This window comes from Hesperophylax consimilis, chromosome 25 (genome assembly GCF_061612785.1).
Source record: "Hesperophylax consimilis isolate HC1 chromosome 25, BYU_Hcon_1.0, whole genome shotgun sequence".
In the NCBI taxonomy this organism is placed as follows: Eukaryota; Metazoa; Arthropoda; class Insecta; order Trichoptera; family Limnephilidae; genus Hesperophylax; species Hesperophylax consimilis.
In genome coordinates, this window is record NC_142860.1 from 29,173,084 (window position 1) to 29,190,754 (window position 17,671).

At 34.3% G+C, this 17,671-nt stretch overlaps 1 non-coding gene across 1 annotated transcript; it reads right to left on the reverse strand.

The window, feature by feature from the left end:
• Positions 1-6,071: 6,071 nt before the first annotated feature.
• On the reverse strand, positions 6,072-6,144 carry TRNAF-GAA (transfer RNA phenylalanine (anticodon GAA)). The gene has a single exon. It is a non-coding gene; the product is annotated as a tRNA-Phe (tRNA).
• Between the last annotated feature and the right edge of the window lie 11,527 nt (positions 6,145-17,671).

A 17,671-nucleotide genomic window follows, 5' to 3' on the forward strand; every position in this document is an offset into this window, starting at 1 on the left:
ATTATTATAATTTTTTGTCTCACTATATGAAATGTATATATTATAAGCACACACATTGTATATTTGATTACGTAAATTTTGAACCCTGAAGATGCTTCTACCAAGCGAAACCGGTCGGTCTTAATAAAATTTACAATAATTATTGGTTTTTTAAACAAAGTGTTTTATTTTTATTCAATGGTATGTCAAACCACGAAGTGTTTTATTTTTATTCAATAATATGTCAAACCACAAAGTGACTGCTTTTTATCAAAATATAAAAGATTTAATTAGGCTTAATTTTAAAAAAATCTTCTGTTATCTCTGCTGATGGTAATGAATAAGTATTTATAAATATCATGCGTATTCTGGTTATCTATAATAATATTAAACATTATATATTGTTCCATGTCATCCCGTCTCTTTCTTCTGCGATTATTTTAGGGGTTAACTTGTCATGAAAATAATTACCGTTGTACAGTAAATAATTATTTTCCCAACTAACGTTAATAATATATCACATTACCCCGGGTTCATTGCAATCACTTCAAATGATTAACTGGCTATCAACAGTTTCACCTTTTCTCCGGGAGTAGTTTTAACTTTAACTACAGAGGGTTATTTGTCGTTCGGGGACTTCTTCGGAACACGCCGCAGGCCACGGTACGTTACCGACTTGTCATCAAAATGTGGATCTTTAATTTATAAATTGTAAACGGATCGGTGTGCTATTTAAACAGTAAAATGTGATCGTTAAGTTATGCAACCGGTCGTGGTGCGACCGCGTTGATTTTATTGTGTTATCGGGATAATTCAAGTTCGGAATGTTATGTTACCGTCCATGTAATATTTGTATCCGCTGGATATTAGAGTCATCCGACTACGTATGAGCTGCACAGCGGCTAAATAAATATAACTCCACAAATAATCTCCGTGTCCGCTTATTTGTGGAATTGGGTGATTGCACCGACCTCATGTCGAGGGTCACTGCCAGACACTGGGACCGGGTGGTCTGCATCCACGCGCACTTCAGCCAAAGAGAGGAAGGAGCTACGAGAGCAGACGCTGATGCCATGAGGAGGGAGGTGGAGGGTCGTGGTGCGACCGCGTTGATTTTATTGTGTTATCGGGATAATTCATGTTCGGAATGTACCGTCCATGTAATATTTGTATCCGCTGGATATAAGAGTCATCCGACTACGTATGAGCTGCACAGCGGCTAAATAAATATAACTCCACAAATAATCTCCGTGTCCGCTTATTTGTGGAATTGGGTGATTGCACCGACCTCATGTCGAGGGTCACTGCCAGTCACTGGGACCGGGTGGTCTGCATCCACGCGCACTTCAGCCAAAGAGAGGAAGGAGCTACGAGAGCAGACGCTGATGCCATGAGGAGGGAGGTGGAGGGCTTCTCAGGCCCGTGGAGACTCCATCCCGTTTCCAGGAACCCGAATCGTCGCATCGAGTGTTCTTAGGTTCTAGATAGTTGACTTACGTGTAGAATTGGTCCATAGGTACGTGTTTCAACCCATGTTTATTATTCAATACAATCTTTAATGTCAATCCAAATCTATTTATTATGTTTCCAAAACTCTTATTAATGTAAAAAAACAGTGCCCATCCCTAATGATGATTCACAGACTCTACCACACAGTTCAGCATTGTATGTCTTCACTGTTCACTATGCAAATTGATTCCATCTATGTACCTCAATATCTTATAAGACCTATCTCACACCCAAATAAGGGGTGATTGAGCCTTTAAGTAATATCTTACACATAGTAGGTACACACACACCCCAACTACCGAAGTAACTTTGTACCTATCATTTGTACCTACAATTTGATCCTATGCCAAACCAAATTTAGCATTTGGCAATTACTACACAACAAACTTTTCTGAGCAGTTCCACTTTGAACCGGAGCTGTTTCAAATTGCAGCTTTGAAGAATTTGATTACATTATTAGAAAATTTTGATGCACTGATCATATGCTTAATTTTAAATGAATTGGATGCCATCACGAGAAGGCAATGGGAAGAGTGTGGTATGGAGGATAAGCTTCATACAATTCAGAAGTACATGAAATGTTTGTCTGAAGAGCTCAAAAAAAATCTACCCACAATAAGTCAGATATTGGGAGGTCCAATTCCAAAAGGAAAAAACGGTTCTAGGGAAAATGCCAAATTTGTAAGGAACAGCCAATCAGAAAGTATTTCGAAAAATTGCATTATTTTTTTCTTCAGTTTTATTTATATACATAAGTTGTAACATAAAATTGTAAAATAAGGGCTTCATCACGGGTAAAACACCCAGTGAGGCTCACATTACCAAATTATATTTTATAAAAGGTTATTTTAATTTTCCAATAAAAAAGATTGTAAATTGTGATATTGGAATAGTAAATTATTTGCAGGCAAGCTAGCAATCTGTAGTTACACTAATTCAGCGAAGTCTCGGAAAAAGCTTACGGTGCTTGTGCTTATTTGCAGGCAAGCTAGCAATCTGCAGTTACACTAACTCAGCGAAGCCTCGAAAAAGGCTTACGGTGCTTGTGCTTATTTGCAGGCAAGCTAGCAATCTGCAGTTACACTAACTCAGCGAAGCCTCGGAAAAGGCTTACGGTGCTTGTGCTTATTTGCAGGCAAGCTAGCAATCTGTAGTTACACTAATTCAGCGAAGCCTCGGAAAAGGCTTACGGTGCTTGTGCTTATTTGCAGGCAAGCTAGCAATCTGCAGTTACACTAATTCAGCGAAGCCTTGGAAAAGGCTTACGGTGCTTGTGCTTATTTGCAGGCAAGCTAGCAATCTGCTGTTACACTGATTCAGCGAAGCCTCCGAAAAGGCTTACGGTGCTTGTAATTCTTTTATATCGATGAACAACAAGGATAAGCGACACTCATTTAATTACATTTCAAGAGCATATCCTTGCCATATTAAGAACCGTGGGTAGCTGTATTTTCAATGAAGCTAAAAAGAAAACATCTAATTAATTCTTAAAAGAATACATCAATAAGGTGAAGACTTATAATAACCAGAAGATTTTAAAATTTTGATTAAGGATCTAACTAGAAAATTGTCAATAATGTAAAACACCTTATAAACAGTTGTAAAACCATATTTCCCACCGAATACTCCAATGAAAACGTTATAAAAAAAACAACATTAATTATCAAATTAATTAATGCGGTGATGAGCCGACTGCGGAGAGGGGCGCCCAAAATTATGCACACAGCAATATACATTAGTGAGTGAATTTGTTAATCTTGTTAATGTCTTCTGCAACTGTAATTTAATTTGAATAATGCGTAAACCCTAACACCGAAGTGTTTAGCCATAATTAAATATAAGAATAAATTATTATATTCTAATATTGATCTAAATTTTCTTTTCAAAATTGTTAATGCTTTGATTAACTGCCCTTTTCTACTCCGTCAAATCAGGTTCAACTTCCTGAAATTGGTTCACGACTGATAAATTATATTCCGTTAAATATTAAAAAAAATATCAAACTTAGCTGGGGTATGAGTCAGCTTTACCGAGAATGTGCCTTTATTTTAACGAGACGTATAAAAGTTATTCCATCGATTTGACAATTTCATCATTGGCCACCTTCAAATCATCTGTTAACAAGATTTAAAGCTTCCTATCGTCTTGTTCTAAAAACTTATTACTGTTATGTAATTTATATGTAAGTTTATGTATGAATGTAATGCATATGTGAGTGTGATTATGTATGTGTGTATACAAGTATGTATGTAGGTAGATACATGTACATTATTCTATACTTACGGTGTTCTTGTTGGGTGTAATATACTGTGAAGCATATTATTCATTATGTCATCAATGTTGTGTTTGTCTGTAATTAGTGATAGTATCAAGCATGTTAAATAATAGTATCAATTTCTAACGGAAAACCATACTCGACTTAAATATATTTTTCCATGCCCAAAATTAAACACTTCCTTTGCACAAAATTATTACACTTGCCGAGCAAGAATTTTTTTCAATCGACTACCTGAAGAAATTAGAAACATCAATGATAACATCCAAATAATAAACACTGTGAAAAAATATTTTAAAGACAAACTGAAAAAAAATAAAAATGTTTCCAATTGAATTAATCTTACGAATAACTCACTTCAAATAAGTTTAAAATCATTTTATTTTTAATTACTTACTTATTGTATTAAAACAATGTACACTCCTCTTCCAGCCACAGGCTAATGCTTCTATGGAAGAGGAGTCTTGAAATATTTGATCATATACTGTAACAAATAAACAAAAATGTACTTATATAACAAATATAATAAATAAAAAAAATTTAAAAATGTAATTGTATGAGCGAGAGCTTTGGTATGAATCACTCTTGACAAACCTAATAAAAAAATGTATTTTAGATTGTTATGATGTAGAATTATAATTCATAACATGCTAGTTCGCCACTCCGTTGTTTTTTAAAGTAAGAACTATTGTGTTAGACTATGTTCCTATAGTCTATGGCAATAGGTAGCAAGAGGGCGGACAGCGGAAGCGGGTAACTCTCGCGGACAGACTGACACGGCTAGGGGGCACCCGCTCGATAGGTCCACGATGGTCCTTGTGCATTCTGTTGAGAAGGAGTGTTAAATTCGCAACGAAGGCGATGTCGTTTCAACATAAAATACGCGTGGCGTATGTTTTTAGTAAATTTCCGTTCTGGAATGTGATTATTCTGTAAACCCGTGAAAGAGGGTGAAACGTGACCGTGAAGCCATGTTCTTTTCGAGAACGCCGTGTCGAAGTGTAATCTAACGTTAATCCTACAATCCGCGTCCAGATGAATTTAATCGTCAACCATAAGAATTCCATTATAGATATTTACAGACAGAGCTGCAAATAACTAAATTCATTCCATAAAACATATCTAATTCACTTTAGAGATAGGCAGTAATGCATCGATTAATTTGTTAGATTTAACGCTAACTTTAGTAAATAATAGAATTGAATTTAACATTTATCGTAAATCTACATACACGGATACGACCATACATAGCACGTCAAACCATCCGGTAACAGATATGGTACACCGAAGTAATTCGATGGTACTTCGGTGTACCATGTCATTCGATGGTACACCGAATAGTAAAAATCCGCATCTGTTAATTTCACAATTGAACTATCTAAAATTAAACAAATGACTCTAAATTATAGTTACTCCACACACTTAATTGATAAAATCCTGATTAAGAAACTTAAGCTCATTTTAACTAATATTTTTTTTTTTTTTGGTACAACCGAAAGTAATAATAAAATCACAAATCCCTTTCGTGGCGTAAGATCTTATATATATATCCAATTTTTCTTCAGTTAGTACAAAAAAATTGCCTCCCCACATTAAACCCGCGTTCTATACTGATAACACCTTAGGTAAATTACTGAAAAATACTAAAGATAAAGATCATACATTGAGCCACTCAGGCATTTACCAACTATGTTGCAATGATTTTCCATCGTTCTACATAGGTAAGACAACCAAAAATATAAATATATTAAAATTACGGAACATTTAAGATGTTTAAATAACAAAATTTTTTCAGAGTTTGCCAATCATCTTATTTCCACCAATCATTCTTTTAATAAGGACACAGGGGTTAGAATTCTTCACCGTAATAATAGAAGCAAAAAATTAGATAACTTATAAGCACTCGAAATAAAAAAAATCCATAAATAATGACGCTAGTATATTCAATAACCAAATAAATTTATCGTTTAGTCCCATTCTAGATATATTTCCAGTAAACCTTTGTTAACCTCCCACTCAAACACCTAAATTATAGTTTTTTGTATATATATCTGTCAATATTTTGTATCATAGGTTAGTTTTAATACTCCCCGGACAAAGGAAGGGTGCTTCCGAAACCGGTAGAGTGTAATTAAAATAAAAGTGGTCTAAAACAAATTTATATATTTTTATTATGAGCCAATTATGAGCCACAAAGTTAATGCTTTTTACAAATATGTGAATAATAGTTTTAATTATTTTTATAAGCAATAATTGTTCGCCTGAAACACTTATCCACATAAAAAAAAATCTCCTGATAAAAAATACATGACGCCAACGGGACTCGAACCCGTGTCCATTCGATTTTCGGTCGAAAGCTCTGACCACTGAGCTATGGAGGCTTATCTCTTACCCGCGAAATTATTCAATATATACTAGTGTTTCATTCAACAATTACTGCTTGTTACATTTTTTTCACATGAGAACAACCAACTTTATTTTATATGAGAAAGGAATTGTAAGTGCTAACTCTCTCACTAGATGGCGTTAAACTTTGAAAAATTAACAAAGCACTAGAATTAAAGAAAGCCATTAAAACCAAAAGTTTAATTCTGAATAATCAATTAGATTTGTCAAAAAGCCCAATAGTGGGAATATCCCTGTAAACTGTAAAATCCCCAGTATCCCTTAATCACCCTACAATTATTAATGCCTATTCTCTATTATTATAGTATTTTGCATACCGTGATTTGAACCCGTGACCTCCAGCTTGCAAGTCGATAGCCTTACACCTCCACCATGGAGGCCGTCGAACTGCCCTAATGTATTAAAGGATATTCCTGTCAGCTATCGGGAAGTATCTACCGTTAAATTTGGATATAGATGCTGATAAGAAGAATATTAATACTAGACGAGGAATGGAAAGAAATATGAATGAATTATAATATCTTGTAGCATTTGTCGTAGTAAATATATTTTCATACAGGAGTCAGTGGTTATATTTTTTTCTTATTTTCGATTGAAGAATCTATCTTGACCTGATGGCATATCCATTTAAAATATGCAAAAGTAGTATAATTTACTCTCCTAATTTACCTAAAAAATCATAATAGTAAAATACCAAAACAACTAGGTAGAACAACTTATTAAAATATATATTTACTAAACTTAAAGGAAGAGGTCTACCATGGAAAATATTATGAATTCTCGACACATGGCACCGTCAACAGGAAAACCTCGTTAAATGGAAGGACGATATTTCAGATTCCTTTTTCTTAAAAAGTGGGGTCAGACAAGGAGGATGTTTGTCGCCAGTACAGTTTAAATATACATGGATGAACTAACCCGTAGGTTAAACAATGCTCGGGTAGGCTGCCATATCGGAGGACAATGCATCAACGTGATTCATTTATCTTTCGTTAAACAAGGCTTAATTTTAGAAAACAAAATTTCTACTGTTATCACTGCTGATGGTAATGAACTAGTATTTATAAGTATAATTGAAACGTCTATAACACCAGATCTTGTCTGTATGTATAATATTCCTGACTTCAAAAGTTACAATTATTGCCGAGCAATAAAATCGGGGGGATATATTGTATATGTTCGAGACGAACTTACATTTCATTAGAAATCAATAGAAACAATTCATTTTGAATGTGTGCATGGCTTTATAACACTTCTAGACAAGACATAATAGCAATATACCGCCCACCAAACTCCAGAAAAACCCAATTTCTCAAGGAAATATCTTCAATCCTATCTAACATAAATAAAAAAGAAAATGTTTTGTTTGTAGGAGATATTAACCAAACTTGTTAAATTGCCAAAACCCACTCATTATAACATACGTAAATATAATGTCTGATTACTATTTAAGTAGATGCATCTGCGACGAAACAAGAAAGGCAAGGTAAAAGGCAAGGCAAAGGCAAAAGTTACACATACTTGTTTAGATCATATATTTGTCCGATTAAACAACGGTTGATAACAAACCGATGTTTTTTCCTCATGTGTGTGTAAAAATATCACTATAGCGGTCCATTGGATAACCGCAGTTAGTTTAAATATGGTGCAAGGAAGAAAGCTATAGAACAAGGGGAGAATGTTTCGATTTTATCTCAATAGAAAATCGACAAAAATATTCATATTTTTAATTGGTATAGCTTGTTGGAGGAACAAGATTGCAATATATTAAAATTAAAAAGAATTTCAAGGAGTTGAATTGAATGTAGGACAATGCATCAACAACTTGAATTACGCAGACGACAAGGTGTTGATGGCGCCATCAAAAAGGGGACTACGAATTCTCCTTAAGATTTGCGAAGGATTTGCACTCGAAAAAAATATAACAAACTCCCTCTCCGACAAGGGCATAGATTTTTATGCTATAAACCTATCCAAAACCTTAAAAATCCGCCAAAACCCCCCGTGATCACCACTGAATCACTAAAACCCTATTTGAAAAAAACATAGACTTCCACTTTTTTAAACTTAGCGAGGTCAAACCTCTCAGGGTCATGCTCAGGGGCATCCCAGAGGAAATAACAAGCCAAGAGGTCAGCGACGTACTTGGTTTGTCATACCCGGTTCTTTCCGTACACCGCTTGCGGACAGGCCCAAACCGCCGTGAAATTCCACTCATGCTGGTCAACCTTACAAAAAATGAAATCTTCAAAAAAATATTTACCGAATTAATCCAAATCCTGCACTTAAAAATTGCATTAGAGCCACAAAGAAAGAGGCTATCCGTTGGACAGTGTCATAGATGCCAATTCCACGGACACTCGTCCTCATGTTGCTACGCGACGCTTCGTTGCGTTAAATGTGGTGAAAACCACCCAACGAGCGTAATACAACGATACATCCTAGTTGGATGAGGGTTTCTCAACTACACCGGGACTCTAAAGTTCCCCTCCTTAAAGATCCTCGCGGAATCATTTTATGCGGGCTTCCCCACCCATGAAAACGCGTCCATCAACTGCCTAGCACAGTACGATGAAAATATAATAAATACTTATAAAAAACCCAAACAAATCCTCCGTAAACCTCAAATCCCCCCATATTGCAGCCATATTACCTTGCAAAAATATTTTCCCAAAACCACCAAAATTAAATTTAAATTAACCTACCACCAATATTAAAAATCATGATGAAAGAGAAAGGGGCCTTTTTGGCCCGGAGCTCTGTATGCCAATATTTCACTAGTCATTAGTCAAATATGACATACAACGCTAAAAAAAACAGCGCTGTATAATATAAAAATATAATGTAATATAAAAATATTCCCCCAGCCTTTTTGAACGGTGAGCCTCTCACAATAGTGGAAGCTGCAAAATATTTAGGGCACATCATCACCAATAATTTGACGGATGATGATGACATCGACAGGCAGAGGCGGGCACTGAGTAAAAAAGGTAATATGCTTAGTAGAAGATTTCAACTCTGCAGTCCAAAGGTGAAAAGAATGCTCTTTTCAGCTTTTTTTACTACTTTGTATACTTGTGAGCTGTGGGCTAACTTCAAAACCATGAAAAGGATTCGGGTGCAATACAACAATGCATACCGCATGATGTTTGGACTTCCCAGGCACTGCAGTACCTCTTTAATGTTCACGGAAGGGTGAGTTCTCGGATTTACAGCTCTAATAAGAACAAGGGTGGCAGGACTGAGGTGAAGGATCAACAACTTCAGAAATCAGTGCTTATCATTGAATCCCGTATCACTCCACGATCGAGCATCGAGGAGCGTTGGAGAAATATGTTGGCCCCCTACAATTGAAACTCTCCCGAACCGCTCTAATAAAAACCATGGTGGTTGAATATTTTTTCTCGTATGATACCACCCTCTTTTTTTTCCTTTATTTCGTTGTTTTATTTTTATTCTTATTTATAAATATGTTCTCAAAAATCCCTGTATGTTATAAACAATGTACTTATACTCTCTATAGAATTTGGGGGATTGCACTTACCTCCCCATATTCTGGAATTAAGAATATTATTATAATTATTATAAAATTATTAGAGCACACCCGTGAAAAATCATTCCAAGTAAAAAAAACTTATCTATAGGTATATGCATACCTATTTAAAAAATTACAAATGCCAAGAATTTTATCTCGACTTATGATTTTTTAAATCATCACAACCGAAATAATATTGATTTAGGTCAGGGATCCAAAATTCTAGGATCCGAAATTCTTTGAACGTTTCATTACTTCTGTGGAAATTTGAAAGCTATTTTCCCGTAAATAAGTTTTAACGATGTTGTGTACTCTTTCTAGTTTTTTATGTATAACATTATTTAAAAATTTTATTCTAACATACTCGTATTCATTTTATTTGTGTAGGTATTATTTATCTGCTGCTTGTATCTGTATTAGGATACAGGATTATTGTTTTGTAGTAAAATTATTTCTATTAAAAAAGATATTTAATAATAATTTAACGGTTATAGGTAAAGTGATCGTATACAAAATTATCGTAATCAAATTATCGTAATTCATCGTAATCAAAAAAATGAAACTCTCAAATGATCTTAAGCAAAATGATTTTAGGCAAATTATTATAAATAAATAATAGTATCTGTGATATTTTAAAAAGAAGTTACAATTTACGTGTACTCATTTATTTTATGAGATAATGTACTCAAATGGCAATTTACGATCAAATGATAGTTAAGATCTATTGCATACTTATAAATTAATTATTTCAAAGCCCAACAGGGCGGTAAAAAATTAAATTAACAAGAAAATGTAAAATCCATGTACAATGATAGATAAAAATATGTTTGAATAACAAAATGTACCAACAAACGAATGCTTTTCTTAATAATCAATATATAAATTTTAATCGCAATAAACGAAGAATTCTCTAAACTTGAAAAAATATATTCTTTATCCATAAAACCTTTTAAGTACATCAATAAGCAAATCAAAAAGTAGTGAACAGCTAAAATTTAAGTTATAAAAATTGATCTCACAAAAAGCGTTTTCTAAAGTTAATGGTAGCAGAAAAGGATAATTGTGTAAAAGAGATCAAATACAATAAATTTGTTTTGCGAAAAATCGCAAATAATAAACAATTTAGATTGAACAAAGATGCACAAAAAGTTTTTTTAACAAATAATATGACAACATAAACAAGACATAAAAATCAATTAAAACCAGGTGAGGTCATTGTTTTACACCCGTTAAACGTAATAATATTATAGTGTAGGTTATGTTAAGATGCAGATTATTGACTCGAAAGTATTACTGACCTTCGAATATGCCAAATCCATTATACATTGCAGAACGAAACTACGAGTATTTCACCAAAAATGCTCTGAGAAACACAGTGGACTTATTTTCTGGGTAATTTTTCTTGCCTTCTGGTCCTGAAATCAAACAAAATTTTGTTGTCATTTTTGTTTTATTGAGTTTTAATTTCCGATGTACATTTATTACTTCAATTTGGTTTACTTTGCTACCGGTTTCGACACAACCGTGAACGTTTATTGACAATGACAATGTTTCCCTGTTTTGTTGACTCCTGCCACCTTTCTCGCCCTTTCCCCCGCCCCCACCCACCCACCTAACAAATCTAATTTTTCTGTACATGTATAATCTTTAAGTTAGTTTTAAGATTGCTAGTTTATGACACGGTTGTGTCGAAACCGGTGGCAAAGTAAACAAAATTAACGTAACAAATGTACATTGCAAAATAAAACCCAATAAAAAAACGTCTGGAAATTATTACACAGTTAATGCCCAAGAAATGCAAAAATTATTTTGTAATTATTATGTCGGCTTTGGTGTGGTAGGATGTTGCTGTTGTACCTTATATGTTTACAAAACAGTATTTCTTTAATTTATTGAAATAAATATGTTTATTTCATACCCGTCAATGAAAGATGTAATCATTGAAGAAGATAATAATACTAATAAATCTAAACAGACAATAATAAGGTAACGGTCACAACTAAATCCAGATATAGTTTATAAGGAACAACGCTTCCGTTGAGCCATTGAGACCGAATTATTATTCAACAATTTATTACCAATATTATTCATTACTAGCTGTACCCTGCCAAGCGTTTCTGTGGCTCAGGCTTTCTGTCCAGATGGATAAATAATAGCACGTGTTGCTTTTACGTTTAACAAATAGTGTTGTTGTTTTTACCTGTCACAGATGACATCTATTTCAAAGCAATTGGTTGAGAACTTTGGAAGATTTTGTACAAAGGAACATTTTTATTTATATTGACTATACGAACATTTGGGATTAGTTGAAGAGCGGCTGGGCGATCCTTTTGTTTATATAAAGATTATAAGAACTTATGAGATTTAGTTGAAAAAAGGGTCATTACAGAATTTATTTTTTAATGATTTTAGTTTTGTGAGGCGGTATACCGTAACCTCGGGAATCTTTGGATGATGATGTTCGGTGACTTATCAGGAGTTCCCGGATTCATGGGGTGAAGTTTGTCCGGGTTCTGGCAGCAGTTCTGCTTGCCCACCAACTGCGTGACGGACCGGATCAGGAGAGACTGGTTGAAGGAGACCATTTGATCTCTCCAGCAGGACTCTTCTGACCCATGGAGGGATGGATTCTGTCACTCCTGGACCCAACGAACCCTAGATGCCCATCTTCCCAGTACTATCTTTCCTTTCCTCAAAGAGACCCTCCACAAATCATCACAAACATTCCAGAGGCCTGGGAAAATTATTTTCCTCAGGGCCTCCTGTGTGGAGCTAATGTAAAAAAGAGGCAATATTGGAAATTATATGTGATTTAATGACAATTAATTGAAATTATTATTCTGCCCAGCCTTTATAAAAATGACGAAATATAATATAAATAAAGAGGAGTAAAAAAAATCCAAAATTGCCTCTAAAATCATGAATAGTCCTACTCTTCGATAGCCTATATTTTATAATTAAAATAGCTCACACACTTACCTGATATTTGCTACATATTTTGATTAAAAATGTATTTAATCATTTTGGTTGAATATTTTGTCTGAAAATCCAAAAATAAGCGAAAAACCTACCATTAGAGTAGATGAAAGACTTCGCATTCTTCACAGCTTTTTGGTTTTGAAGACTCATTCCTTGGATCTGGCTCTGTTCTTCCGGCAGGCTGTAATATCACTGCTTCTTTTGGCTTGTCCTCGAAGAAACCTCTTCCATGGTATCTTGTGGTGAAACGAGGAACGGCTGAAAATTTCAAGCACACTTATAAGCCATAGAATTACAAGTGGAAGATCTCATCTTTAAATTTTAACTCAAAAATTAACTTTGATCATTTCCAAAAAAAAAAATTTAAAAATTTTTCCTAAATTTTATTAAAAAAGTCAATCAAATTTAATATTTTTTCGGAGTTTTTGAAGAGTAGGTTTCTACATATAAAAAAACTAATAATCTGCATTTGATATTTGTTGCTTAATTTTTTAAAGTCGCTACGGGCTTCAACTAACGTTTTACAATTTAACAAATCAAACGAATCGAATAAAACGCCTATGAATTATAAACATATAATAACAAAGGTAGGTAAAAAATAAAACCCTTCAAAACTCTAAAAATCTTGAAAGCAAATAAATATGTGGGGTAATTTTATCACTAAACGGCGCTGTAGAAAGATGGCCACCATCAAAATTTTATTATTTCAATTATGTACTTTTTAAAAGTGTTACCGGAAAACAATATAATTTAATGAATTCTTAGGAGAGTTTTAGAACTTATTAAAAAGTATTCTGAAATTCTCCATTTCTGAAAAAAATACCTACCCGCAGTGGAAGCCAAAAACAAACTTTTAGTAAACAGAACATTATTGCGAAATAATTCTTACCTAAGATAAGATGCACGCGAAGACTTCATATTTTTCACCAATTTTGACTAGTCACTCGTATCCAGGTGCGCACTTTACTCTTACTGTAGGCTTCATAATTTTAAAATAGTCTTCGATAGTCACAGGAAGCTTTAAAGTTAGGAAATTGCGTTGAAAAACTTTTAGCCGCCCATCGTCTGCCATAAATCCTTTTCGATTTGTGTAAAGAGCAGTTGGCTTGGTTTATCACCTGTTTTTGTTCAAAAACAAAACTGGTATTTTCATAATTTCTACAAGTTTCATTAATACTGCTTCCCTTAGCTCGCTTTTAATACTCCTTCCTCCCATCGTTTGCCATAAATCCTTGTTCCAGTCATACGCTCCGGCTGAACCTCGATTTGTTACGATTGTGTCCAGAGCAGTAGGCTTGGCTTATCACCTGTTTTTGTTCAGAAAAAAAACTGGGATTTTCATAATTTCAACAAGTTTCATTAATACTGCTTCCCTTAGCTCGCTTTTGATACTCTTTCCTCCCATCGTTTGCCATAAATCCTTCTTCCAGTCATACGCTCCGGCTGAACCTCGATTTGTTACGATTGTGTCCAGAGCAGTTGGCTTGGTTTATCACCTGTTTTTGTTCTGAAACAAAACTTGGTATTTCATAATTTCTACGAGTTTCATTAATACTGCTTCCTTTAGCTCGCTTTTAATACTCCTTCCTCCCATCGTTTGCCATAAATCCTTCTTCCAGTCATACGCTCCGGCTGAACCTCGATTTGTTACGATTGTGTCCAGAGCAGTAGGCTTGGCTTATCACCTGTTTTTGTTCAGAAACAAAACTGGGATTTTCATAATTTCAACAAGTTTCATTAATACTGCTTCCCTTAGCTCGCTTTTAATACTCCTTCCTCCCATCGTTTGCCATAAATCCTTGTTCCAGTCATACGCTCCGGCTGAACCTCGATTTGTTACGATTGTGTCCAGAGCAGTAGGCTTGGCTTATCACCTGTTTTTGTTCAGAAACAAAACTGGGATTTTCATAATTTCAACAAGTTTCATTAATACTGCTTCCCTTAGCTCGCTTTTGATACTCTTTCCTCCCATCGTTTGCCATAAATCCTTCTTCCAGTCATACGCTCCGGCTGAACCTCGATTTGTTACGATTGTGTCCAGAGCAGTTGGCTTGGTTTATCACCTGTTTTTGTTCTGAAACAAAACTTGGTATTTCATAATTTCTACGAGTTTCATTAATACTGCTTCCCTTAGCTCGCTTTTAATACTCTTTCCTCCCATCGTTTGCCATAAATCCTTCTTCCAGTCATACGCTCCGGCTGAACCTCGATTTGTTACGATTGTGTCCAGAGCAGTTGGCTTGGCTTATCACCTGTTTTTGTTCAGAAACAAAACTGGGATTTTCATAATTTCAACAAGTTTCATTAATACTGCTTCCATTAGCTCGCTTTTAATACTCTTTGCTTCCATCGTTTTTTTCCATAAATTCTTCTTGCGGTCATACGCTCCGGCGGAACCTCGATTTGTTGAACGCTTGAACTCAGAATTGAATTGACGCGAATGGATGACTTCCCAAAATCCTAACTGCGGATTTTGTTGCCAGTATCATCTTTATTTTCAAAAAAATTGAATTATTATTTTCTCTATTTAGTTTGCTCATGGAGTCTTCTCTGCTGACGCCAGCGGAAACCTTGCGAGAGGAAGAAAATCTTTTCGATTAGTTCATAAAACAACGTTTTGGCCATTTTCCTCGTGGATCACATGACCTTGTTATCACAATCTTTGAATTTCCCATTTTCTTATCTGCATCTAGAAAAAAAAAAATCATCAGATTTAAACACCAAAATAAACATTCCTGTAAAAATAATCGTTTTCTATTTTTATAAAGGAGAGTGTCTGTGGCGGGCGGACTCGGTTGTGAGGTGGATTTTATGTTTTTTCAAATCTAGTTTACTTCCGAGGTTGATGAAATTTTGCACACTTGACGTTCAAAACAAGAAAAAGTTCACTGTCTACATTATATTTCAAAAAACTCTGCGTTAAGCCATACAAGTTACGCACAAGGGTCAAATATATAAACTACGCAATAAACGCATCCCAAAAGAAAGTAAAGTTTTTAAAATTTTTAATATGAGTTTCACAAAAGAGTTAACTGCTCAGATCCAGAGGGACAATGCCATCCTCAATTGGGGTATGTTGTAGGAGATGGGAAGAGGAAGGTGGAAAGTATCTGGATGTTCAGATCTTGTCACTAAATATAGTAAATGGCATTTATCTCATGCAATGTTTCGATTCTGTATACGGGTCTTACCAAGGCGATATTGAGAGTAATTGAGAAAAAATCACTAATTATTTTTAACCGATCGGAAAGAAGAATAAATGTTTATTTAAACGCGCCTGGATTTTTTTAAATCTGAAAAATGACTTATGCCGAATAATAATTATTTATTTTACCATACACAACCTTTCATTTTAAAAACGACTCTGTTAAACTAATTAACGGGGATGTATCTATAACATAGACAGTGCCGAAAATTACTTAAATTTTATGAAAACAACAGGTAAACCTCACCCATCAAGGGCATATTATTATTTCAAGCACATTTCAGCTGTCTTAATGTTAAAATCGAAAAAACGTAATGAAATGTATTGTAAGCGACTTTAAATTTTTATTTTATAACACAACCTGACAATAAAATGTAAAATACCGAATGCATCTAAGTAATACATAAAATTACTTTCGACATTAACCTTAGACCTTCGTCATTCGTCATTCGTCATTCGTCATTCGTCATTCGTCATTCGTCATTCGTCATTCGTCATTCGTCATTCGTCATTCGTCATTCGTCATTCGTCATTCGTCATTCGTCATTTGTCATTCGTCATTCGTCATTCGTCATTCGTCATTCGTCATTCGTCATTTGTCATTCGTCACTATTCGTCATTCGAATTCTACATCCAAATTCGATATTCCAAAAAAAAAAACAGAAAATAAATGCCATAAAGAAAGGCATACAAAGTTTGTAGTACAAAGTTTTAAATTGTGTTTTTTTTTACGTTGATACTCTTTCAATACTACAGTACCTAAGTTATTACTTATTCGCGTTATGTACATTGTGACAAGCCATTCTAATACTGGTGTATGAAAATCTATCAGCCTAATGTAATTTTGATGACATTTCAAAGACATTATCAAAACTCTGAGATTTTGAAAAGATGCGATTTATGAGCGCGAATGAAGCAAAGAGTGATTGCCTCTCCGCCCACCCCCGTGGAACGGCGTGATAGTTCGTTAGCATATAATCATAAGAAAGTTGAATAAAACGTAGTTGCACAAAACAAGACATGGTTGGCATAGAATACAGTTAAATTTGTATATAGATTTATTTAGAAAAATAATGTGAAACAAAAATAATGTTAGTGATTATACCGCAATCCTATAATTTATTGTTACACAATTCATGAAAAATTAAGTTTTTTGAGGGAATTATTAAATGCTAGCGCACACGGGATTTTAGACTAGTTTAAGTATTTAAAAAAAATAATATTGGCCTCGGATTCTTTGCCTTTCAAAAAAAATAATTTACCTCAAATCTTCGACTTGAAAATTTAAGACACCTGTCAAGCAAATAAACAAAAGATATACACATTTCAAGTAAAATTACTCAAAGGAATCAGAAAAAGATTCGGTCGCATTTAGGAATTTCAGTTTCTGGTCATTTGAGAATAATGCATTTTAACAGTAATTTCGTTAAAAAAAACAACAGAAAATTTGACGTATTTCCACCATTACCATAAATACATTCGACATAAAAATACTTAAATAGTTTTTTTAAATTGAAAAAAGGAACATAAGAACCTATTTTAGGATCAGTAACAATGACAGCGAAGTGAAAAACGTTTTTATGAAATAACTACATATTGCATTATTGTCCATTTTCTGAAACTGAAATACTTACTTCTAATTGATACAAAGTGTTTCTTTTCAATTAAAAGTAGTATTTTCTTCCTAGCGAGTCCAAATAATGACAATCTTGACGAATTCCGCCTCACACTAAGTACGCAAAAAATAATAAATAGCACTCGATTCTTACCTTGAAACATTATT